Raw genomic sequence first — 12,424 nt, 5'->3', positions numbered from 1 at the left:
TCACATGAAATTTTGTGTCTCCATATGTATGATCATAAAGGGACGCGGTGGCGCTGCGGGTTAAACCGCTGAGCTTGCTGATCGGAAGGTCGGTGGTTCGAATCCGCATGACGGGGTGAGCCCGTTGCTAGTCCCAGCTCCTGCCAACCTAGCAGTTTGAAAACATGCAAATGTGAGTCGATTAATAGGTACCGCTTCGGCGGGCAGGTAACGGCGTTCCATTTAGTCATGCCGGCCACGACCATGGAAGCGTCTACGGACAAACACCGGCTCTTCGGCTTTGAAACGGAGATGAGCACCGCCCCCTAGAGTCGGACGCGACTGGACTTAATGTCAAGGGAAACCTTTACCTTTACTATATGTATGATCATTTTGGATTAACAAGAAGTTTCTGACATTTTACTGTTTGAGGGAGAGCTGAAGGTTGCCCTTCCTGTAGTCAAGATATAGACCCCAATGGTGGCCAAGTTACTCTGATACCAGAGGCACAAAATCCCACATGCATCTATCCCTAGGCTTACCAGAAAAAAGTACAATTATAATAAATCAGTATTAATTTGCCCTTTCATGATCTGCAAAAGTAGATGCCAGAGATGGATACTATGTTGTATTTCATGGAAGTGCAGGCTTTTCGACAGTGGATTGTAAAAGGCAGAGAGAGGGAGGCAGACGATGCATAGACTAGCACAATGCATTTCTATATGTATACTTCCCTGAGAGTAAGCCACATTGAACAGAATAAGATTTCCTCCTGCATAATCGTTTAAGATTATGCTGCAGGCTGAGTAACATGAGGTATTTCTGGAATCATAGGACTGAGACCTCAGAGGGCCCAACACAGCCAGCCTCCTATTCATTGCAAGAAACTCAGAACATCCCCAGCCAGAAGCTTTTGCTTAAGGATATCTAATGAGGGAGAACACTCCATCTTGTGGTGACTTTTACAATTTTACAGTTCGGTTTTTACAATTCAGTAGAATCCATGTTGACTACTGTTACTATTGTAAAATTGCTCCTAAACAATAAGGCGATGCTGTTAATGATGAACTTACTAGATCACTTTCTGGGACAGCAGAGAACAAGTCTTGGTCCTCTTCTGTGTGAGAGCCTTTCAGGCATTTGTGCTGGTTGGCTTGCTTGATTTGTATTTTTATTGGACATGAAATACATAAACAGGTTTTTAAAAAAGGCATAAACAAGACTAAAAGAACAAATGAATAAACCAGGGGTTTAGAAATGTCTTATAGGCTGTAGCTTTCTAATATATTTCAATAACTAGTTGTAAATAATTGAGTATATTGCTCTTTGGGTATTTGACATTCACACTTTAGCAAGACCAGTGCAATTTAAAGAGTGCTGTCAGGTCTCACCAGTCTTCTTCCAGCTATATTGATTCAGTTTCTTCAAAATTTTTTCATTGGGTTCGCTTTCCATATTCTGACAGATTCTGTTGTCCTCCCTGGAACCCATTTCAGTTATCCCTTTGAAAAGCATGGTATTGGGGTTTGACAACAGGATTCCAAGGGAAGTCTGGCTAGAAGGAGTAAAATGGAACCATTATTTATAGCGTCTCAGAAGCTAATTCTGGTGTCTACCTTGGCATGCGTGCCCTTTACAGAATGAAGTCACAAACTTCTAGTTGCAGAACTTGGTGGGCCAGGCATTCTACAACCTCATTTGTACTGTATGGTTCTGAGTGTTTGCAAATTGTGATGGATAGTTTGACAGCATATTGCCTGTTTCCAGCATTCCCTACTGAGTGCTGGCAATTGAATAAAAGACTGGAAATTCAAGTGGGTGCCAGTTTCAAATGTGTGTCTCTGTCCATGCATCACTGAATGTAGGCAGCTGATACACTGGGCAAAAATATTTAGCATTTGTTATTTATTACTGGCAGAGAGATTTTTTACAGAAGGGGATGCAGTGGCCTAGGAGAGACCAATGTTGTAATTATTTCCACATTCTGGAATCATGTTAAGCTCTTTGTTATCAGATATGAGATTTACAGGGATGCCACATCTGGGTTTAGACCAAGGAGAGAGAAAATACAATAAAAAAGGGTTTTATCACAGACAGAAAGGCTGGAATGGAGCAGAGAACAACAAAATCTATTGTCTTCTCTTAACATTAGGTTTGTCATATATGTGTGTATTCTAACTTGATTAAAGCCCTGGATCTGAGAAATGCAAAATTCTTAAATGTATGCGTTGAACAAAGCCCTCATGAGTAATGCTCAGTGCATACCATTTTGAAACAGAAAGACTCAGATGGCTAAATGTAGGAGTCAGAGTTTTTAATCTTTTCCTTTGTAAGTAAAGTTAAAAACACCAGCCTACTGTAGAACAGAGGAGGACAGGACACAGATAGTACATCTGTTTACATTCACTTTAATTTGCAGCACATACAGTACATGTAACAGTAGGATATCGAAGATATTTTAAATTACAAATTAGTTGCATTGCATTAATTGCATTGACATTGTATAAAGGCAGGAAACCAAGCCAGATTTGAGCGTAAGGAGTCTAGCATTTGTCTCAGGTTCTGCTTTTACCTGCTGGGGTTTGGCACTTGGGCAAGACATTGAAAGTATATATAAAATTTTTAATATAGTTTTGCATGGAGAAATATACAGGAAATCATTTGCAATTCAGTCTACTCCAGGGTTTCTCAACCAGGGTTCTGTGGCACCCTAGCATTCTGCGAGAGGCCACTAGGGGTTCCCTGGGAGATTAGGATTTATTTAAAAAATTATTTCAACTTCACTTTAAAGAGGCAAGTTTCATTCTTTATTTTCAGTTTAAGGACATTCTTAATGCATATACACAGGCCTACCGATGAAACGACTATAATAATTTTGTAAATTCTGGCCTATCTTTGAGCCTGAATGTGCAGGGGTTCCCCAAGGCCTGATTAATATTTCAAGGGTTCCCCCAGGGTCAAAAAGTTGAGAAAGGCTGGTCTACTCTAAGTAAATGTTTTTGGGATTAAAATCACTTGCATCTGAGCCAAAAAGAAAAAGGAAATATAACCAGAAACAGCAGAAGCTCAGTAAATAAATAAATATGATATGGGTTGGGAAGAGATGTGAAAGCAGTAATAATCAGCTAATGATGTAAGATAAAAGTAGTGGGGAAGAAAGATATTTTCTGATGAGAGTGACATGATTTTACCAGTTTTCAACAATGTGCATATTTAATTTTTTTCTGCTTTCTAATGCTCAGCCACCAGGATATTCGTTTTTCTCAAATTCGTGGTGAAACCAGACTCTGCTAAGATGCATCTTGAAGTAGTTCTTCTATTTAAATAAGTTAAACTATTAAGAATGGCGAGGTACAGTGTTCCAGAAAAACCTTCACTTGATCTCCCCATTTTTTTGGAATTATCAAAATGTTCTTGCTGAACAAGTAGCTGAACTTATTTTTGAGAACTGTTTCATTTTGCATTTGAGGAGTCAGTCTATTTGAATGTAGTTGAGCTTCTCATTAAACCTGCATCAGTTGCAGCATCATTTTCCATGTTAGATTTTTTTCTGTTATAATCTGTATTTTAAAAATGAGTTATGTAACATAGGATAATATAAATTTGTGTTTATGTGCAGGTGACTATAATGAATGTAATCAGTCAAATTGAATAGTTTTATTGTGTAATTCAATTTTCTTCCCAGACTAACTCTAGGAAGCTGTTATTTAAAATTCTTGTAATGCAAAGCATATTGAACATGACAATATTCAAATGGAATATAAAATTTAAATATGCATCTTGTGCAATATAAAATACAGTGAGGTAGAACATGCACAATAAAATAACAACATATACAGCAACCATGCATTCCATGGCTTTTGGGGACGTTTATTTTAGGCATATATATTAGTATGATAATAGTTTTCAATGCCTGCACTGAGATTTTAACACTTCAACAATATTAGAAAAATGTAACCCATTTGATTATTCTGTCTTAAGCTATTTAGAATAATTTTCAAGCAAAGCTTTGTAATTGCATTTCTACCCATCAGATGTGATTTACAGATTCTATCCTCCCCATCAGATGCTTCAGTTCACACACTTATCAGTTGCAAGACAGAACAGAGATGAGCTTTTGAGAGATTTATGAATTCATAAAATTAAAATAATGTGCTTGTAAAGTCTTCTTTGTAAAAAAAGATTGATCTAATAATGAAGATCCAGTTCAATGTTTTTCTCAGTTGACTGAGGAATTTAAAATTTTGCAATATTAGAAATTTCTAAATATAAGGCTGAAAAGCACTGAATACATATTGTTGTTTATTTGTTTAGTCGCTTCTGACTCTTCGTGACTTCATGGACCAGCCCACACCAGAGCTTCCTGTCGTTCGTCAACACCCCCAGCTCCCCCAGGGACGAGTCCGTCACCTCTAGAATATCATCCATCCATCTTGCCCTTGGTCGGCCCCTCTTCCTTTTGCCTTCCACTCTCCCTAGCATCAGCACCTTCTCCAGGGTGTCCTGTCTTCTCATTATGTGGCCAAAGTATTTCAGTTTTGCCTTTAATATCGTTCCCTCAAGTGAGCAGTCTGGCTTAATTTCCTGGAGGATGGACTGGTTTGATCTTCTTGCGGTCCAAGGCACTCTCAGAATTTTCCTCCAACACCACAGTTCCAAAGCATCGATCTTCCTTCTCTCAGCCTTCCTTATGGTCCAGCTCTCGCAGCCATATGTTACTACGGGAAACACCATTGCTTTAACTATGTGGAGCTTTGTTGTCAGTGTGATGTCTGTTCTTAACTATTTTATCGAGATTTGTCATTGCTCTTCTCCCAAGGATTAAGCGTCTTCTGATTTCCTGACTGCAGTCAGCATCTGCAGTCATCTTTGTGCCTAGAAATACAAAGTCTTTCACTGCTTCTACATTTTCTCCCTCTATTTGCCAGTTATCAATCAAGCTGGTTGCCATAATCTTGGTTTTGAGGCTTAGCTGCAAGCCAGCTTTTGCACTTTCTTCTTTCACCTTCATCATAAGGCTCCTCAGTTCCTCTTCGCTTTCAGCCATCAAAGTGGTATCATCTGCATATCTGAGATTGTTAATGTTTCTTCCAGCGATTTTAACTCCAGCCTTGGATTCCTCAAGCCCAGCTTGTCGCATGATGCGTTCTGTGTACAAGTTGAATAGGTAGGGTGAGCGTATACAGCCCTGCCGTACTCCTTTCCCAATCTTAAACCAGTCCGTTGTTCCGTGGTCTTTTCTTACTGTTGCTACTTGGTCGTTATACAGATTCTTCAGGAGGCAGACAAGATGACTTGGTATCCCCATACCACTAAGAACTTGCCACAATGTGTTATGGTCCACACAGTCAAAGGCTTTAGAATAGTCAATAAAACAGAAATAGATGTTTTTCTGAAACTCCCTGGCTTTTTCCATTATCCAGCGGATATTGGCAATTTCTGAATACATATAGTATAGGTTAAATAATTGCAGTTCCATCATTAGAAGTTGTCTAGAACAGGGTCAGGGGGAAAACGATAAAGTCTTTTTTTGAAAGACTGGAAACCTTATATGGACTTTTTGTTAAAAGAAAAAAAGACTGAATTGATGATTTCTGGATTTGGGGATTTAAAAGGCCAAATGGGATGGAGAATAAGATAATTGATAGAAAGAAGGGCAGAAGGCATAACTATGTTTTCATTCCTTTTCTCTTTTTCTTACTTTCTTTTTGTTTGTTTTGTATACTTTTACTGTATCAAAAATTCATATATAGTAGTAATTATGGTATTATTTTATTGCTTGAGCCAATGCAACTAAATTTCATTTTAATGTACACTTTGGTATATAGTGAAATGACAATAAAAGTTTATCTTATCTTATCTTATATATACACATGCACACAGACACAGACACACACCTGTAATTTTCCTTTATGAAATCTGAGTGTAGTGGGAAATTCTGCATCTGCTTCCTCATTTGCCAGCATTGTGGTAGGTGGGAAGCCAGTCTATGCTCTGTGTGCAAACTCCTTTTGCCCCCTTGCATGGAACACTTGGTGGTAGAAGAGAGACCAAACAGATCAGATCAGCTTTCTTTTTCCAAGAGAAGTGAATGGCAGAAAATAATTTAGATCAGAGGGGAAAAAAGGAGCACCATTATGTGACAGTAAAGTACAGGTAGTCCTAGCTTAACGATCATTCGTTTAGCAATGGTTCGGACTTATGACAGTATTGAAAAAACTGGCTTACAACTGGTCATCGCACTTACAGCCATCACAGTGTCCCCCGTGGTCACAATTGCCAATTTTTACCTTCCCAGCTGGCTTCCAGCAAGCGAAATCAATGGGGAACTGTGTGATTCACTTTAACAACCACATGGTTCGCTTAGCAACCATGAGATTTACTTAACAACTGCCACAAAAAGGGTTGTAAAATTGGGTCAGATTTGCTTAATGACTGCATCACTTAGCAACTGAAATTCCAGTCCAAATTGTGGTTGTTAAGTGAGGACTACCTATAGAGCTGAATCTGGGCTCATCTGTGACACTAATGCATATTTTGTGTATTTGTCTGTCCAGCAAGCCAGAATGGCCTGGATCACAGCTAATGCTGAATTAGTCAAACCACAATACTTGGGATTAATTTAGCACACTAAGACAAAAACAAAGAAACCACTACAGTTTACTGTGATGTATGAATGAACCTTAAGGACTAGATTTTTTTCCCCAAATGAATCAAAGATTCCAAGATTTAATTTATAGCATTTAGTGGGAATCAATGAGAACCAAACCAAACTTATTTGCATAGCCCCTGCTTATCATTTTTAAAATAGACATGTTAAAATTGTAAGTCTGTTTTCCCTTCCCAGAATTTCAATTATCATTCTAAAAAAAGATACCAAAAAACAAACAACCATTTGTTACAGTTAACTCCATTTCCTTTTTATGTGTAATCAACAGCCCATCAACAAAGGCAAAAGACAAGTGAAATGTAAAACCAAGAACAAAATTTGAAGAGTCATCACCAGAAGGAATTTACCTGCTTATCAATTCATATGTCTCTAATTGGCATGAGTGGTCAAAAGGTACAATTGGATCACTGCTGTTGTTCAAATGAGCGTTACAATTCTGTCTTAAGCATTTCCTTTTCTACTTTTTCAATTCATATTTTTCAATATTAAATATTTTAAAAATCAAAATTTAAAAACAAAAGCAATACATTGCACTTATGACTGTATATTGTTGTACTACAAATTGCTGTAGAGGAGCAAATATGCTATTGAAAAAAAATCAGAAGAAAAATTAGTGTGTGACTAAGTAATTATTGAGGATTATTATTAGCCAGTTGCCCACATTTTTCTGAATGAGAAATTCTCAGAATAGGTTTAGAGTGCTTGGAAAAAAAGGATTATTTTCAAATAGATAAGTGGAAGTGAAAGTCTGCTTTCAGTCAGTGGAAGCTGTAAGCATGCATCAGATTCCTAGAAAGGGTTTCTCCATTACAAACACTTCACAACTGCAAACAGCCAACTTGGCTTTATTTGGTTTTGCAGACTTCTCACATTAGCTGAAGAGTGTCACTTCCCCAAGCTTTGATGTGTATTACATCACAGATGCTAAGGAAAGGTTTTCAGAGTGGGAAAACAGTTGGGTTTTTACAGGTCTCGGCCACTGGTTGCTTGATTTTTATACAGTAATCAGAATTACAAGACATCACAAATCTGCATTTCCAGGAAAGCTAGAGAGATGTTCTAGGCAAAAATGAAGTACAGTATCAAGAAAGGGCAACTAAATTGTCCAGATTCCTTCCAAATCCTTTTGTTTCAGGACCTAACTGGAAATTTGCATCTTACCAGCACAATTTCAGATCGTAGAGAACGACTGTATTGATATTTAGTGGGAAGTTGTTTTACAACGTTGCTTCCATTTTTGAAGCCACTGTTCTTTAGTTATTTTTTATCCACAACATTTAACAAGAAAAACCACGGGTCTTTTGGGCTACTTGCACTAAGCATCCTCCTAAAACAGTGTTTCTCAACTCTAGCAACTTTAAGCTGTGTGGACTTCAACTCCCAGAATTCCCCAGCCAGCATGGGTTGAAGCCCACACAGCTTAAAGTAGCTACAGTTGAGAAACACTGTCCTGGAAACATGCTATCATAATCTAGAAGCATGGAAAGACATTTCCAGCAAAGGTGCAAGAAAACCTTGAAAGGTCTGTACCCTTTCCAAGGTGGTCTTATCCCCCTCGCCCCCACGAGCAATACTCCTCACGTTGATTCCTTGTCGTACGTATTGAGGGAAACGTGTGGCCTTGCTTCCAAGGTTCTATTCAGGTTTTATGTAACAATATTGCATTCGTGCCAGACATAATTTTTCAATTATATATACATGCGTGATTTGACAGATTTTGTGAGTAGCATCTTAACACTTGCTGATTTTTCTAATCCACAAAAGTCACCACTGAAATATAAAAAGGCTCCTTGGATATTTTATTCCTGGAAAAGAAAACATCATAGAGAGGCACTAAAGTGTTGACAAATTCACTTCTTCACTAAAAAGAATGGATATTCCACGTTAAAATGACCATTGTAACTTACAAGCATTACATCACATCACTCTTTTCTTCTGCATATTCATGGATCTCAAGTCAGGACATGGGGCAGGGAGGGCGATGAAACTGATCCAGGGGCACTAATGACCCCTTCTGGCCCAAAGGCTTTACTGAAACCAGGCAGGATAAGAGGAAATGGTTGGGACCCTCTATTCCCCCCAAGTTGCTAATCTTTGATTTGCTAAGCATAACTGGGTTAAACATGTTGTCCAAATCCAGGCAAATAGAACATAGAATCCAGAAAATATGCAATAATGAATTTGGAAATCTGGAATGAGAGGCAATTGAGTTAAGAAAGTCCAGCCTACAGGTGTTCTTAGCCCAGGGGCTACCTACTAGGGCAATTTCTTTCTACCTGTACTGTCAAGTTTGCTAGGCAATTGTTCCAGTAACCTTTTTGGGAAGCTACTGGAGTATTACATCTGCAACTATTCACCGTTCAAGCAACATTTACCCCCTAAAGCTTCTGAAAATGGGTTAAGCAGCACCCTGCCTCTTAATAGCTGCTAGAATCTTTATGATCCATCCTGGAGAACTACAGACAACTCGCTACATTTTAGCTTGATGCAAACCCAGTCCATGTGGTTAGACTGACTCAACAAACCCTTCAAAATTGAGTTAACTGAGTAAACTGTCATTCCAGTTAATCATAGGTAAGCCTGTCATTCTAAATCAGCCTTTCTCGGTTATCCTTCCAATTATATTAGCGATTGCAAAACCCATCTCTGTGCCTACATGCATATTTTTGCATGAGTGGCATAACGTGGGAGACTGCATACGTGGAGCAGCTGAAATGATGTACAGGCTGAGATCTAGGGCTTCCAACCACCAAGAATTTTACTGACCAGGCTAGAATTCTAGCTGCACACGCTCATTTCTTTTTAAGGTCTCCAAGGCAACCTTCTCTGTACCACAGAAAACAAATGGGAGCATAAAAAAGTAAAATGACATTACTTTCCCCCCAGAGACAAGACTTGCCTCCCATTCCTATAAATGTCAAACACTGTTTCAAGGCAAATTGCAAAATTAACTGTGCTAGTCTCTTGCAGCAAAAACCAGAGAGAGGGAGGGAGGGAAACCCTGATTCCCACAACTAGTTTAACCTAGCCAAAGCTCTACCAGTAATTCTGGCCAAAACTACATTCCTGGGTCAAAAATAGCCCTTTAGGAATGGAGAGTCTCCACCCACTAGTATTCCATGAGCCTGTGCACCAGCAGAGTGCTGATGAGGCTTAGTTATATCCTTCTTTCTTTCTTACATTTTTATAGTGCCACAATCAAAACACTCTCAGCAGCACGCAACACAATCAACAACAATCCATAGCACACATGGTAATTAGTAAAATCAACCACAGCCAGGGAAAGCATCTGGTGGAACATACAAAGGAATCAATCTAATGACAGCATCAATCCGTTAATTCAAAGGAGTCCTCCAAAAGAGCTTTTTCACCAACCTCTGGAAGGTAATCAGAGCCAGGACAAATTTTGCCTCTCAGAGCACAGGGGCCATGACAGAAGAACAATGACTTCTCAGAAGCAAGGGCCACCACCAGCTTTTCCTGGGATGCCCACATGATCCAGAACAATTCTAGTCAAGAGGGCAGTCCTGCAAATACCTTGGCTGCAGGCCATAGAAGGCTCCTTTCCCATTCCTATTGGACAGGCTGGCAACACTAACTATTGCAGTCGATCTGTGTTTGGCAGCTGAGTTATGTGTCATTCAAACAAGGCCACTTTGGATAAAATCAGGAGCAGTCCATTGGCCACATGGAAGAAAGGAAGACACTGAGGGGCAAGATTGAGAGTGTGGCTGCTACTAGCAAGTAGAAAATTGAAAAATAAATTAAAATAGGGAGACACCCCATATTCTTCAATTTTATCTTATATCAACCTTGTCTGTGTTTCCCCAAACTCTCCCAAACAGTTGTACCTCTGTATCCCACTGGTATCTGCTCACTCTCTCTTAAGTATGTCATACGACTTTAATGAATTATTATTATTTACTTGGATCGTCAAGCATTCAGGAACAAGTGTAAACATAGTATCAAAGGCCAATTAAATGTAAAAAGTGTTCTTTGTGACAATTCAGCTTAAGTGACTACCCGTAACAGGTTTAATTGATATCACAATAACCTTAGCATTGCTAAGTGATAGGAAAGTTCTGCATTTTAACATGATGCATTGACTAGAAGTTCAATCTAAATTGAACCCCCCCATCTCTGACCTGAAATGTTAACAACAGAGGACATTGCGAAGATGTTACCCACCTCTCTCTTGCTAGAACCACCTCCAAATGGGTGAAATGGGCTACTTTAAAAGCTGTGTGTATCTATGAGATAAACACACCCGCCCCACAAGTCTCTTGGGGCATCTTAAAGGCTACTGCATTTTTATAGTACAAGCTTGAATGGACTACAGTACATGGAAGTCTACACATAACAAATGCTTAAGTCTTAAAGGTGCACACATACTCATTTGATATGATATGATTTAAGCTCTAAAGAAGGAGCTATGGAGGTTACCTTAGAGCAGGGTTTCTCAACCAGGGTTCCGTACAGAACACGGTTTATTTAAAAAATTATTTCAAATTCGGGCAACTTCACACTCAAGAGGTAAGTTTCATGGTTCATTTTCAGTTTAAGAACACTGTTTGTGCATCTATCCAGGCCTACCCATGAAACGAATACAATAATGTTGTAACTTCTGACCTATCTTTGAGCCTGAATGTGCAGGGGTCCCCCGAGGCCTGGAAAAGATTTCAAGGGCTCCTCCAGGGCCAAAAGGCTGCTCTAGAGAACATAAAGAAGTATTTTGAGCTCTAGGGAGAGTACAGGATGCCAGAACGCATTCCCTGGACACGAGGACGAGCCCATACCAGAGGACAAGCCCACTGCACCCGTGATAGCTGCAGAGGTCCAGGTGACAGACAGCCACGATTTTCACTTACAGTAAGGCAGAGTCTGGTTCGGTCTTAGAAAAACGGCTGAAGAGCAAGAGGCATTAGGGAAATGGCGGCTTCTCCTCCCCTGACTGCGCTCCAGCAGAGGAAGGAAGGAGAGCCGCCCGTCCGGGATGCTTTGATGGGCGGCGGGGGGCTTTGGGCTCGAGGGCTTCAGTGCCCCCTGCCAACCCCGGGAGTCGAAGAAGCAACTGCAGCTTGCAACGTGCACCCGCTGGAACGGCCCTGACCTGGTCTGTGCAACTTGTAAAGGCGCGGGAACCCCGACGCCGTTTGCACGCGGCCCCCGCAGTGGAAATCCGGAGTTTCTTTACCCTTCCGCGGGCATCTTTGACTCCAGCAACCGCCACCCACTCCTGCCGGCGAGCCTCTCCAGCAAAATTTGGCTTTCGCCCCACCCTCTCCTTCCCTCTCGCCACGCGCGCGCCGCCGCTCCGGCTCCTCCCCCTCGAATCCCCGCCCCCTTTCCCCGCCACGCGCTCCTATTGGCTGCCAGAAACGAAGGGCGGGTTTACAAGGGAGGAGAGAGGAGAAAGCCTTGCTAGCTAGAGCGGGGTCTAGGTTGCATTTCCGGAGAGCCGTGGGGGCTGACGGGAACCCCCGGGTGTCCCGGAAGGGTGCAAGCTGAAGCGGCCCGGCTGCGGGGGGAGGGGAGGCTCAGTTCAAGTCAGCAGGTGAGCACAGAAAGCAAATAATAATAATAATAATTGCACGTTCTTTTTTAAAACATGTATAAAAATATGTAGTCCATCGGTGTTGGTGTGTATTTATGTACATGATGGGTAATGGAGGGGTCAGAGGTCCACATAGGCACAGGCTGCATGCACACATACGTGCAAGTGGCCATACCTGAGGGTGGGCGAGGACGGAGGAGGGCCAGGGCCCAGGACAGACT

Source organism: Candoia aspera, chromosome 9 (assembly GCF_035149785.1).
Source record: "Candoia aspera isolate rCanAsp1 chromosome 9, rCanAsp1.hap2, whole genome shotgun sequence".
Taxonomy (NCBI): domain Eukaryota; kingdom Metazoa; phylum Chordata; class Lepidosauria; order Squamata; family Boidae; genus Candoia; species Candoia aspera.
Note: the sequence above shows the minus strand (reverse complement) of the source record.